Genomic DNA, 14,062 nt, shown 5'->3' with positions numbered 1-14,062 from the left:
GGAATCAAAACAGTGACCTCTTGGTGCATGGGAAGACACTCAACCAACTGAGCCACATCAGCCAAGATAGTCTGTTTACATTTTAAATGAATACAATTTTGCTAGTATCTAACTTACTTTCAGAGTGAGTTAGAACTTTGAAACATGAATTAGACACTAATGAGCAGGCTCAGCAAACCAAGGTCCACCTGGCTCACCACCTGTTTTGTATAGTCTATAAGCTAAGAAAGGTTTTTACATTTTTTTCACATTTTTAAATAGTTGCAAAAAAATCAAAAGAAGAATGATATTTTATTGCATGAAAATTATATGAAATTCAAATTTCAGTGTCTATAAATAAAGTGGTATTAGAATTTAGCCACGCCTACTTATCTCTGTATTGTTTATGGCTGCTTTCGTGATAACAAGTTGAGTAGTTGTGACAGAGACCTGCAAAATCTAAAATGTTTGCTACCCAGACCTTTACAGGAAACATTTGTCAACTCCTGGTCTAGAGCATTTAAAATATTGCCTAAAAGAGTGCAATCAGTGAATAGTGGATTTCCAAAGGAACAAAGAATAAATTTAACAGCTGTAACAATACTCATGTGAAAAGGACTAAACCATTCCAGATTGGCTGGCCTCTTTAATTATACCCTGACACACATTTTCCTGTTTTTAGATTGTGAGTCTCTTTTTAAATTAACATATCATTGCTTTGGACTCATTTGAGCTCTTAAAACTGCGTTTGTCTATCCCAAGGTCTGTCTCTGCATTGGCAAAAAGGGGAAATTTGGAATCCACTGCCCACTGCCTTGGAGACCTATCAATTGGGCTCTAGCCAAAGCTTGGAGGTGCTAATTTGTAATTGATCAGGACTCCTGGCATGGGAAAGCCTGCAATATATATATCCCTGGCCCCAGGATGGATCAGAACCATCTCAGACATTGCCCATTCAGATTCACTAGCTCTGGACCACTCACACACCTCTAGCAGCATAGTGATTTAATGTGTGATATTGGAGTCAAACTCCCTGGGTTCAAATTCTAGCTCCATTACTTTTTATCTCTATAATCTTAGCCGTAAATGTGATTAACTTCTCGGAACCTCAGTTTCTTCACCTGTAAAATGAAAATAATAGCAATATTTACCTCACAGCACTGCTGTGAGTCTTACATGAAATAATTCATGTGAAGTAATCAATGCAATGATTGGTGCATAGTAAGAGCTCAGTAAATGCTGGCTATAGAGTTGCATGGCTATCAGACTGTCTTTACCAATTAATTTCTTCCGGCATCCTTTGCTTAGAGGCCCTTTCCAGAGATAAGTGTCTTTCAGAGACTCTTTGACCCTAACGGAAAATGTGATGAAAGCCAAAGATATCTCAAGATTCAGAAGATAGAGGAGAGAAACTAATTTAGAGGGAGAAGAAATATTTCAGGATCTGAGAGGGACAGAAAGGCCTAATAAAAAATTGTAGGTAAGGTAAATGACGAAATACAGTGACATCTGAGAGTAAATAATTCCATTTCCCACGGCGACTATCATTTCCTCTGCTATGAATGGAAAAGAAAGTGGAGTAAAAGACCTGACATGAAAGAGGAATAAAAATAGTTTGGAGTAATTTATTTTTTCATTTAAAAAATAGTGCATAGGAGTATATGTCAAGAAGCCTGAACCTGCCAGCATGATTGGTGAGGGATATAAATTCAAAACTAGACAGTTAAATGTAACTCATCATCATGGGCAATGAACTCTCCAAGCAAAAAATAGGGATATAAAACATAGAGGATTTTAGAGCTAGAAACACCCTTACATTTGTATCTAATCCAGTCACCTCATTAATTCCCACCACACAACCCTGAAGTCTAAAGAGGATAAATAATTTGATCAAGGTAACTCAATTAGTATCCGAACTGAAACTAATTTCTAGGTGTGCTATTTCCTAAATTAAACGTAGGGGATTGAAATGCTGAAAATATAAGTCATAACCTGCCAATATTTTCAATGTTGGTTACATGTTGAAAGGATAATCTTTTTGATATATTGGATTTAACAAATATATTGCTAGAATTTAATTTCACCTTTTCATTTTACCTTTTTCAATGTAAGTATTAGAAATTTTAAAAATCACATATGTGGCTCACATTATATTTCTAATAGACAGTGCTGTGCGATTATCTATAAGGCTCTAAGATCACCTCTAACTCAAATGTTCAATGATTTTATGAAATCTTTCTTATTGCTTTTAGAGAGAGAAAGGAGAGAGTTAGGGGGGGGCATCAATTTGTTATTTCACTTATTTACTCATTTATTGGTTGCTTCTTATATGTGCCCTGACCAGCAGAGATTGAACCTACAATCTTGGTGTATTGGGACAGCACTCTAAACAATTGACCTACTGAGCCAGAGCCTTATGAAATTTTGATGCAAGCACTATAGGAAGGATGGAGAGAATAGAATGCTCCATGGCAGTAGTTAGAAGTGAGATGGAAGAGAAAAAGAGAAGACAGGAAATGAAAACAGGTTGAAATTTCAAATACTTGTGGCTTAAGAACACATTATTGTCTCTTTACCAATCAATTTCTAGAGTAGGATTTTTCCCCCCTTCTCTAAAGTGGTGAATATATTGTACACAGAAGAGTATATAAAGCATAGAGTTGGAATTCTAACTGATAACTGACATCAATGAGCCCAATATTGACATGTAATCTTTCCCTTTCAAATAGCTTTACTAATATGAGCAAGCAGAATGTCTCCTTACTCTGTTAAGATTAATTAATAGGCAGTTAAACATCACTTACCAGAACCAAAACTGAGAGCCAATGGTTAACCAACCAGTTTGCCATTCTGAAAAGGTGGTTTGGAACCTCTCTAGGCAGCAGGAAAAATTCAGCAACCTGGATTCTGGAAAGGTTCTTCAGGGTTGGGATCTCTTTCCAGCTCAAGTTCTGTGAGTCTTTAAGATATGAAAGATGCACACCTACCCACAGAGCTTCCAGGAATAAATAAGTGCATTCAGCCTTCCTCCTCTGGACGGAACTATGTTATCAGCTTGGGTAGCAGACCAGCCCTACCTATGAGAACTACAGGGGTTTTCCCGGTTGGGATTTTATCCCTTCAGGAAATAGCAGTCTTCTTGAGTGAGAATATGCTCTCATCATCTTATCAACATAACCTCATGTGAGGCATTGCCTTTGTTAGGCTGAGCTATAAACAAATAACCTCAGGTGAAGCAGGACAGGATGTGAGCATGTTAGGGAATCTGCTTTAAGATAGGCTTTCAGAAGAGTTGTCACATCTGCCAGCTGTGATTTGGACCTCAAGCCTGGCTGGCTCAGAAATTTCATTATCTGAAAGATGATTATTATCGAAGAAGATGGTCTGGTTCTGGACAAGTGAAAAGAATGGCCAAATCAAATACAGTAATAGAAAATTTAGTAGTATAAATATACACCTGGGTTCACAAAACAAAGTCAGAGTACTCAAAATGAGGGAGTTGATTGTCTCCAGTATGATTGAATAGCTAGAGTTGTGTGTTCAGTTCTAGGCACTGATTTTTTTCTACTATAAAATGATAAAATATACACAAAGGGATATATAAAATATTGATGTAATATCAAGAATAATTTTAAGGAATGAATATCTATGTACTCACCACCTAAGTTAACAAAATAGAACATTGATTTCCAGTATCTTAAAACCCTTTGTGGGACCCTCCCTGACAATATCCCCCTGCTAGCTCTCTCCCCTCCCCCATCAGATGTAACCACTTTCCTGAAATTGGGGATAATCATTGATTTGTGTGGTTTTTTATAGTTTTATTAACTAAATGCATCCCTAACCAATATATTATTTAACTTTTCCTATTTTTGAATTTTTTAATAAATGGAACTTAGCTGTTTGTATGTATATATGCTCCCATGATTTGCTTTTTTACTCAACATTGTGTGTTTTGAGATTAACACATGTTGATACGTCTAGTTTCAGTTCATTTATACTGCTATATAATATTCCATTATTTATTCATTCTACCATTTTTTGATATGATGATGGAATAATGTTGATGGAATGATGTACATGTGCTACAGTTTCTCTAAGTTATATACCCTAGAGTGGAATTTCTGGTTCCTGGATTTGCATATGTTTAACTCTACTGTGTAATGCCAAACCCCTTTCCCAAAGTGCTCACATAAATGTATACTCCAATGAGCCATGGATGAACATTCTACTTCCTCCACATGCTTGCCAACACTTGGTACTTTCCATACTTTTTTGCTTTTAGGATTCTAGTGAGTATAAAATACTATTTTATTTTTATTTTCATTTCCCTGGTTGCTAATGATGTTGAACATCTTGTAATTCAGTTATTGGCCATTTGAGGTTTCTCTTTTGAGAAGTGCCTATTCTGGTTTCTGGCCTACCTTTCTATTGATTTATTTTTCTATGGCTTATAGATTCTTAGACATCTCTTTATAATCTGATATTAATCTTTGGCTAGTTATATTTATGGCTTGTCTTTTCATTCTCTTAATAGTGTTTTCTGATAAATAGAAGTTCTCAATTTTAATGTACTCTGATTTACAAGTCTTTTCCTTTATGACATATATTTTCTGCCTTCTTTTGGAAATCCTTTACTATCCAGAGATCATTAAGATATTCTCTAATATTTTCTCCTAAAAGTTTTATATTTTTGCCTTTCACATTTATGTTTCGGTTCCACCTGGTGTTCCTTTTTTTTTTACATGTATGTTGTGAGGTAGGGTCCAATGTATTATTTTTCCATACAGAAAATGAATTGTTTGAGCACCAATTTTGAAAAGTATACTTTCTTGCCCTAACTGGTTTTTCTCAATGGATAGAGCGTTGGCCTGTGGACTAAAGGGTCCTGGGTTCAATTCCAGTCAAGGGCACATGCCCAGGTTGTGGGCTTGATCCCCAGTAAGGAATGTGCAAGAGGTAGCCAATCAATGATTCTCGCTCATCATTGATGTTTCTATCTCTCCCTCTCCTTTCCTCTCTGAAATAAAAATATATTTTGTTTTAAAAAAAGAAAATAAAAGTATACTTTCTTCACTGATCTAAAATGTCAGTTTTATTATACACCAAATGTTTATATATATGTGGGTCTGTTCTGGAACTCTCTATTTAGTTTTCTCCATGCCACAGCCTTAATTCCTATGGTTTTTATAGTAAGTCTTGACATCTGATAGGGCAAGTTGCCCCACCTTGTTCTTCAAGAGTACTTTGGCTATTCATATATATATAAATATTATTATTAAGCTGCAGCAGCAGAATAGGTTGGGTCCTTTCAAAATAAGATTATACCAGCTAATCCAACTAAAATATTTCTGGCCCAAATCTGAGGCCCCCGTTCCTTGGGCAATGCTGGACACACTAAATACATTAAATTTTTACCATCCATCTCCTTTTTTTGTAAATTCTCTAAGAATTGTTTTCCTTCTTTTGTCTCTAGACCAGTGGTTCCCAACCTTTTTTTGGCCATGCCCCACCTTAGCATCTCTAAAATCCTGATCCCCCACCCCCGATGACATATAATTCTTATTATACAAAAAGCGAACTCCTATTCACATGGAGGAAGCCTAAAAGGCCATTAACTTGGTCTAAGCAAGCTTCCAAAGAACATGGCATCCATGAAAGAGAAAAATAAAAGAACGAAATGACAGTTGAAGTACTGAGGAAGAAATCACTAAGAAACTGTTTAAAAAATAATAATATGAAGTGATATGAAAAAATAGCAAGTTTCAAAACATATAATAGAGAACTGAAATGCATAAATATGTCACTATATGTATATGTATATATATATAGTATATACATATTTACATACTGTATATGAGGCCCCCTAGAACCATAAGAAGTACAAAAAATTCAATGTTAATAACTCATTCTCGAATTGCCCCCCTGTGGGGCATGTGCCCCATATTGAGAACCAATGCTCTAGACATTATAATACCTCCCCTCCCTCTTTGTTTCACAAGACCTGTCTTAATGTTTGCATTTCCCAGGTTTATAGATTAACTGTAAGTTTAAGGTTGACTACTTCCTGGAGACCTCTAGGGAGTATTCTAATGTCATTAATACCTCATCCACAGTTATACTATAGGCCATAGTCTTTTGGAAATATTTCCTGTATACTGATGATCCCATCCATGGTAGGTGGATTTCTGTAAATTGCAAACACAGAGCCATGCCCTGATTTGCTTGTTTTGTCTTCTTCCTGATCACTTGTCTTCGTCATCATTTGTCTCCAACTTACCTTTACAATGATAACTCTTGTACACCTTTTCCGGGAATTAATATGTAACAGTCAGTGCTAAATTACTTAACAGTTTAAACATGTGCTTAGGACACCCAGAAAAAAAATGCTTCTAATAATTATTTGAAGTATTTAATCATTAAAATTTCAAAAAGAACAATAAGAAAAGTAATACTTTGTTGTGTTTATTTTATTGTTTATAATTGTTTTTAATTTGTAACCATAGAAGATGGTGCTGGTAGAGCATCCTTCTCTTTTTAGAGCTTAAGCCCTTAAAAGTATTAATCTTGCTTTGAACAGTATCCAAAAATGAAATATTCCATAATGATAAGAGGGATAGTGCATGTGGAATAATTTAAAATCAGGTTTTTTTTTTCACTATGTTAGATCAGAATCAGACCTCACAAAGTAGCCATTCTTAAAAATGATGGTTTGATGGAGCTGGACTTAATTTCCAGCTCCCCACTCACTACCAATGCTGCCTTGGAAAAGTCTACCTTTTCCAGGCCTCAGTTTCTTCATCTGTAATTTAGTGAGCTAAATGTCCTCATGGAGAAAATGTCCAAGTATCAACCTATACTGACGGCAGACGGTGGGTGGTAGCAGGGAAAAGGCAGTGAGGCAGTATTGTGTAGTGGTTAGAAACACAGAATCCAGAGCCAGTTTACCTGGGTTTGAAGTCTGCCTCATTTTATTTATTCATAAAATTAAATTTTGTGAAAATTAGAGTCACTATGTCATTAGAACAATGCACTCTATGGCGGCTTGCTGCTACGATGATAATGATCTCTAAGAAAATATAAACTGAGGGCCTGGACCCAATTAATACTTGCTTTTACTGTTGAAAAGGGAACAGAAATTTTAAAGGCCATTCATTATATAAACTTTGTAAGATTATGGAACCTTTGCCATTCCTTTATCTGTTAGCTTTATCCCCGTTTGTCCAAAGTAGTCAGCAGGTAAACCTTCAATTAAATGAACCCATTTGCTTGACTTAAATGGCAGCAAGGAAGCAGGGAGGTAGAGAAACAGTGTCTCATTCTGCAGTGAGGTTTACGAAGACAGCTACCAGGAGAGAAAACTGGCTGTGTCCCTGGGCTACCAGGAAGAAGGAACATGAGGCACAGACCTAGGCCTGGAATGGGGCCTGAGGACTTAATGATGACAAAGTTCATGTGGTTCCCTGCCCTCCCTATTTCCCTCACAGGACTTTGGTGTGCATCAAATGAGCTTGTAACAGTGCTTTTGAAGTGGGTAAGTGTAATAGAGGTGTCACTGGTATAGCAGTGAGTACTGTCATTTTGAGAGGGCAGGGGTCCAGTGGAAAACAAAGACAGATGGAACATAGGCAGGGGCAGACATGGCAGTTTGAGCCAACCTAACTGCAGGAACCAACCAAGCAGAATTAATAAAATGTTTCTGGACTCAAAGCAGGAGGCAGGGGGAAATAAGGGAGGGCCTGCAGCAACAGAAAGTTCAGCATAGGAACAGAGAAAGAACACATAGGAAAGGAAAAGTTCAGGTCTGTTGCTAGGCAAAAACAATCCAAGGAATCAATCAGGTGACAACACGAATAGATACAGAGGTAGGCTTGTAGCAAATATATACCCCTGGACTACAAGGCTTTAGGGGGCAGCCCATTATTGGGCTCCCCGTGCCCATTCGGGGAGTCTGAATCTGTTTGTAATAAATTTCCCACATTTTTGCTTAAATCTTCTGGTCCACGGAGCTCATTCTTCGGCGTCACGAGACAGGACCCTAAGACAAAACCCCTCAGCTCACCATTCCAGTTACCAATTTTACAACTGTTACATTGAAAAGCTACACAATGTTAGGGCTGCTAAAGGAGGTAAGCAGGTGGCCAAAAGGGGTAAGAATTATAAATTTATTAGGTCATCTGGAAACCAGATTGGGCTGAACTCTAAAATGGCTCCAGCCCCGAGGTTTTAAAGGGCTCTAGGCAGGCTTTTTCGGTAGGGAATTCTCTGGGTGGGTCCAGATCCGGAGCAAGTCTGGAGCAGAAAGTCACTGGTCTTAGCAAATGGAATGTAGTCTAAGTGAAAGGGAATGTTGGTTGCAAAATGATCTAAAGGTCAGTTTCCCAGGGGAGGGGACATTGATTCAATTATTTGATCAGACCTAACACACTCAAAATGTGTATTGTTAAAAGTTAAATTGAGGCATATTAAACATACAAAGAGTTTATTTGAGCAAAAATCTATTTGAATTGAGCAGCACCAAACCACAAGTGGTTAGGGGCACTCCAGGGACACTAGCTAGGGAAATTACTTATATAGAGAAGGTACAGCAGCAAAAACAAGAAATTATTTGATGGACTATAGCTTCAAGCCTAATTGGCTGTTTGTGATTGGGTATCCTTAGGCTTCTGTTTTTTTAACCTTGAGGCATTAATAGACATAGATTTTGATTTGCTTACATGGGCCACCAATGCTTTAGAGCCATCTCAATCTAATGGCCTCCTTGTTTAATTAATTTAACTATATGTAAGACTTGTTTAACTTACTGAATTCAGTTCAATCTTTGAATATTGTTAAAACAATATTCAAGTTTTTCTCTTTCTTTGAAACTGATTAAGCAAGTTCTGACTCTTCCAGGAAGCCTTCTCTGAACACCTCAACAATCACACCACACCCTCTTCTAATTTTCATAGCAGTATTTCCTCTTATCTTCTTATCTCTCCTGCAGCCTGTGAAACCTTCCATTTTTATTTACCCTTTCTGACTAAGTCCTCTTTCACACAGGTGGCTCCCTAAGGCAGAGCATGAAGCTCTCTATGAATAGTAGGTGCTCAATAAACATTTGTCAACTATTGGCGTGGTAGGCAGTAAAATGACCCCAAAGATGCCCACATTCTAATTCCTGGAGCCTGTGAATATGTCACCTTACATGGCAAAGGGAAATTAAGGTTTCAGATGGAATTAAGGTTGCTATTCAGCTGACCTCAAAATAGGGAGTTGATTCTGGATTATGCACATGGGCTCAGTGTAACCACAACGATCCTTAAAAGTGGAAGAAGGAGGCAGAAGAAGAGATCAGAGTGATGTGATATGAGACCTTAACCCTCTGTTCCTGGTTTTGAAGATGGAGGAATGGGGCCATGAACCAAGGAATGTAGACAGCCTCTAGAAGCTGGAAAAGGCAAGGATATGGGTTCTCCCCTAGAACCTACAGAAATGAATGCAGCCCTGCCAGAACCTTGATGTTAGCCTAGTAAGATCCATTGCTGATTTCTCACACCCAAAACTGTAGAACAATAGCTTTGTGTTGTCTTTAGCCCCCAAGTTTGTAGTAATTTGTTACAGCAGTTATAGAAAACTAATACAGACAGCAAACAATGACTTTCTGTGACTACTCCCTGCCGCTGAACTTCCTACTCTGCCTGAGAATGAAGGTAAAGCCTCAAGTTTTCAGAGCTCAAGCTTGACAGAGTATAATCCCTATCATTAACATAACATATGCTGTGGGGTAAATGAGTTAGAATGATTTTGGTTGCAAGTAAAGGAGAATATAAATAATTCATTTTTTAAAATAATGAAATGCAACTTGTTTTGTAAAATATTTTTCTTTTGTGTTATTAGAAACATTCAGCTCATTCTAGGGGTAAGGGAACTTTCCCAAAACAGGATGCAAATAGTTGTCCTTCCTTCCAGAGAGTACAAGATGAGACTATCTAAAATTTGAAGACTGAGACTTTCTTGCTGTCAAAAACAAGTTTTTGATTATTAAGGATTTGGACTCTGGTTTAAGACTCTTCACCATGGGTCATCAAAGTTGGTAAAGAAAATAGAACTGGATTTTGGATAGACAAGTGGTATCCTGAAACCCAGGGAGGATTTCTAGTGGGGGAGACAAAGAAGAGAATTGCTGGATGGGTTAAAGAAGGTGGCTCAGGTGCTCTGAGGCTCAATCCTAGAATGCTGTCCCCACACCTACCGCTAGGCCAGTGAACTCAGAGGAGAGCCATGTGCCCACTGGTCCTCCAGTCTATACACGGGCAAGAATACACATAAAATTCACCATTTAACCATTTTAAAGTGCACAACACAGTGGCACTTAGTACATCCACAATGTTATGCAACCATAGCCAGTATCTAGTCAAAGAATATTTTTATCACCATGAAAGGAAACCTCATATCATTAAACAGTTACTATCATTCCTGCCTTCCTTGAGCCCCTAACAATTGCTTTCTGCTCTCTGGTATCTTCTTTCTGCCTATAGATTTGACCGGTGTGGCTCAGTTGGTTGAGCATTATCCCATGCACCGAGAGGTCACCAGTTCAATTCCTGGTCAGGGCACATGCCCAGGTTGTGGGCTAGATCCCCAGTAAGGGATGTGTAGGGAGCAGCATATGGATGTTTCTCTCACGTTGATGTTTCTCTCTCTCTCCCTTCCTCTCACTCTAAAATCAATAAAAACATATTTTTTGAAAAGTAAAATATCTTTTAAAAAGACAGGCAAATTTGAAGGTGAGGTATAAACAGCAAGATCTGTAAACTGGGGTGTCTGGCAAGAAGAGGTACTTAGAATGGGGTACTGCAGCAAAGGGCTTTGGAAAACAGGGCTGCATTGGGCATTTGGAGGTTGGCTGAAGTCAAAGTGAGTCCTTAAAAGGGAAAGCTTGAAAACCCACTTGGTTTATGCTACAATTCCCTCTCCAGATGTACTGAATTAGAATTTTCATTTTAACAGGATCACCAGGTGATTCACATGCATATTAAATTTGAGAAGCACTGTTCTAAGGGGTCTGCAACCCACAAGGACTCAAAACCTACTGACTTAAGAATGTTTGGTATAAGGATAAATGGAAAAAAGTTGGGAATGGATCTCGCAAAAAAATGCTTTAATTAAATTCATACTTCCCTTTATTTAACAAAAATTTGTCTTTTAAAAATTAGTTTAGAAACTAAACCTCCCTTCCCCCCTTGCTTGAACCTTCTCAGTTCACAAACCACAAACAATCCCTTCTTTTTATTACAGGAAAAGCCTGAGTTTAGGTGAATACACATTAAAAGTTCTGTTTAGAGTTCTCTTTTGATGGTTAAGGAAATATGAAAACAAATAATAACCAAAAACCCCCAAAAGACTGTTTGGATATTACTTCATCTTTGCACCTGCCCTACAGCTGCAAGCTGGGAGGCAGGTGGAAGGTCAATAAACTCACCTCTCTACTTTCAAGCAGGTTAGAACTGAAAGTGGACACTTATTTAAAAAAACACCTTGAAGAACAAAGTATAGCCATTGCTCTAACTCAAGGTTTTTATATTAGTCCAGCTACACACATTAATGTGTGCCTACTGTACCTGAAAAGAACTAGTCAGGCTGGAGAGAGAGCAGGTGGTAGACAATCTTTGAGGAAACATTAAAAATGTGCTTCTGCCTTGGAACTGACCTCTCTTCACTCTGATCTCTGATTGTTTGCTATCGTTGGATGGTTTCCTGGTAGTAAAAGCAGAGGAAAAACAGGTAACTCTGTGGGAGAGAAGCAATATTATTTTATTGCTTTATAATTGGTCTCTTAAAGAGGATTAGTTCATTTCAAAGGAGGGAAATTAATATCTTGAGTTTATGAAAACTTCCATTTTTTCCAGGGAAAATTTGATTCTACTAGGTTTTCCAGAGACTAAATTAGAAACTCAACAAAGTGAACATTTAATCATTTAATGCTCATTTAACTAACATTTATTAAATACAAAATACGTGCACTCGGGGGTGAGGGGGTCCTTCAGCAGTTCAGGAGCCCTCGGGGGGGATATCAGAGAGCCAGAAGTTAGACATCCTTAGTGCTGCCACCACCGCCACTGTGCTCACCATCTATGAGCCCAGCCTCTGGCTGAGCAGATTGTGAGAGGGCACAGGCCAGGCCAAGGGACCCCATCGGTGCATGATTGGGGCCAGGGAGAGACATGGGAGGTTGGCCAGCTGAGGAGGGACAGCGAGAGGGACTGCAGGAGGGCTCCAGGGCATGTCCAGCCTGTCTCACTCAGTCTTGATTGGCTGGACCCCAGCATCAAGCTAACCTACTGGTTGGAGCATCTGCTCCTTGGTGGTCAGTGCACATCATAGTGACTGGTTGACTGGTCAACTGTCTGCCCCCTGGTGGTCAGTGCACGTCATAGCGAGTGGTTGAGCAGCCTTACAATATCGTTAGCATATTATGCTTTGATTGGTTGAACGGCCGACCCGTCAACCGGACACTTAGCATATTATGCTTTTATTATATAGGATGTACTAATAGGCACTGTGTTAGGAGATGATAGTACAGCAATAAATAAAATGGACAAGTTCCCTGTCCTCATAGAACTTATATTCTGGTGAGAAGGGCTAATAAAAACAGGTTAAAAAGACATCTATTTCAGGTAGTGATGAGAGCTATGAAGAAAATTGAAATGTAATGGAGCAGAGAATGATGTATATGTGGTGGAGGGGCTATTTTAGATTGGGGAAACAGGGAAGCTCTCTTTAAGAAGGTGATATGAGATGACATTTAATGCTGAGAAGAGAACAGTCATGCTTCTTTGGGGTATTAGATGGAAGGACCAGTATAAAGGACATGAGGTGGAAATGAGCTCAGTGTTCTAGAGAAACAGCAAGAAGTCCAGTGTTATGTGGTAGATTGTGTCATCTCAAAAATGTATACGTTGAAGGCTGTCAAACTATGGTTATTGGTGCCAATTCAATGCCAACAAGAATCCCCAATTTGGGATGCAGTGATGAAGGAAACTTTATTCAGTGCAAAACATTTCAATTGTGATACAGCACAGCTGTAAAAACAGCTCAACTGTGAGTCAGCTCTGGGGCCAGGTGGTCCAGAGGCCAAGCCCCTCTCTGGCTAGACAGCTCTGCTCTGCTCCATGCCAATCTGCTTTGTGCTGCACTGATCTGCTCCACTCTGTTCCAGGGAGAAACTTTGGATATTTCAGCTCAGCTGGGGAAATGAAGTCTCCAGTCTTTGTTGGAAAAAGAACATGCACTTCCAGAGCCAGAGGAGAGCTGGCTTATATATAGACAGAAGCTCCTGCCCCTGGTCCTTGATTGGTTCATCCTCATGCAGATGAGGACTTCAAATAATTGCAGTTTGATTGGTCCAAAAGGCACTCTCCAGATTGGCCAGAAATGAGCTGCTCTAATTGGCCAGTGATGATGTAATGGGGGATATAGCTGCACAGCTCTGATTGGATGAGGAAATAGGATTCCAGAAACTCCTTTATAAGGGCTGGGTCAGACAGCAGAAACAGTGCAGACAGGCATTTTAGTGTAGAGTGTAGGCTTCTCCCTGAAGTGCAGTTGTGTGAGAAGCCTCCAGTGTAGAAATGGTTGTTAGGCTCTGTTTTTGTTTTTTTTTAATTGGAGCCTAGTTAGCCACAGGAACCCTTCTTAGTAGGTATCTTCTTTCTCAGAGTCCATAAGGCATAACCCCCAGTACCCCAGAATATGACCTTATTTGTATGTAATTGATTAAGTAAAGTCAGACTGGAGTAGGGTGGACTTCCAATCCAATATGACCAATCTAATCTAATAAAAGAGAAAAGTGCAAATTGACTGCACCTCCCCTATGCCCCAAGCCATGCCCACCAGCCAATCAGAGTGACTATATGCAAATTAACCCAACCAAGATGGTGGCCGGCAGCCACAGAGCTGGAGCAAGCAGGAGGCTTGGTTGCCCCGGTGATGGAGGAAGCCAAGCTTCCCACCTGCCCTGGCCCGCTGTGGCCTCTGCTCAAGGCAACAAAGTTTCAATTATAGAAGATAAATAAATCCCAGATACCTGCTTTCAGCCAAC

The sequence above is a fragment of the Myotis myotis genome, unplaced genomic scaffold (assembly GCF_014108235.1).
Source record: "Myotis myotis isolate mMyoMyo1 unplaced genomic scaffold, mMyoMyo1.p scaffold_m19_p_4, whole genome shotgun sequence".
Taxonomy (NCBI): domain Eukaryota; kingdom Metazoa; phylum Chordata; class Mammalia; order Chiroptera; family Vespertilionidae; genus Myotis; species Myotis myotis.
The sequence above is the reverse complement of the archived record's forward strand: the minus strand, read 5'-3'. Positions refer to the sequence as shown.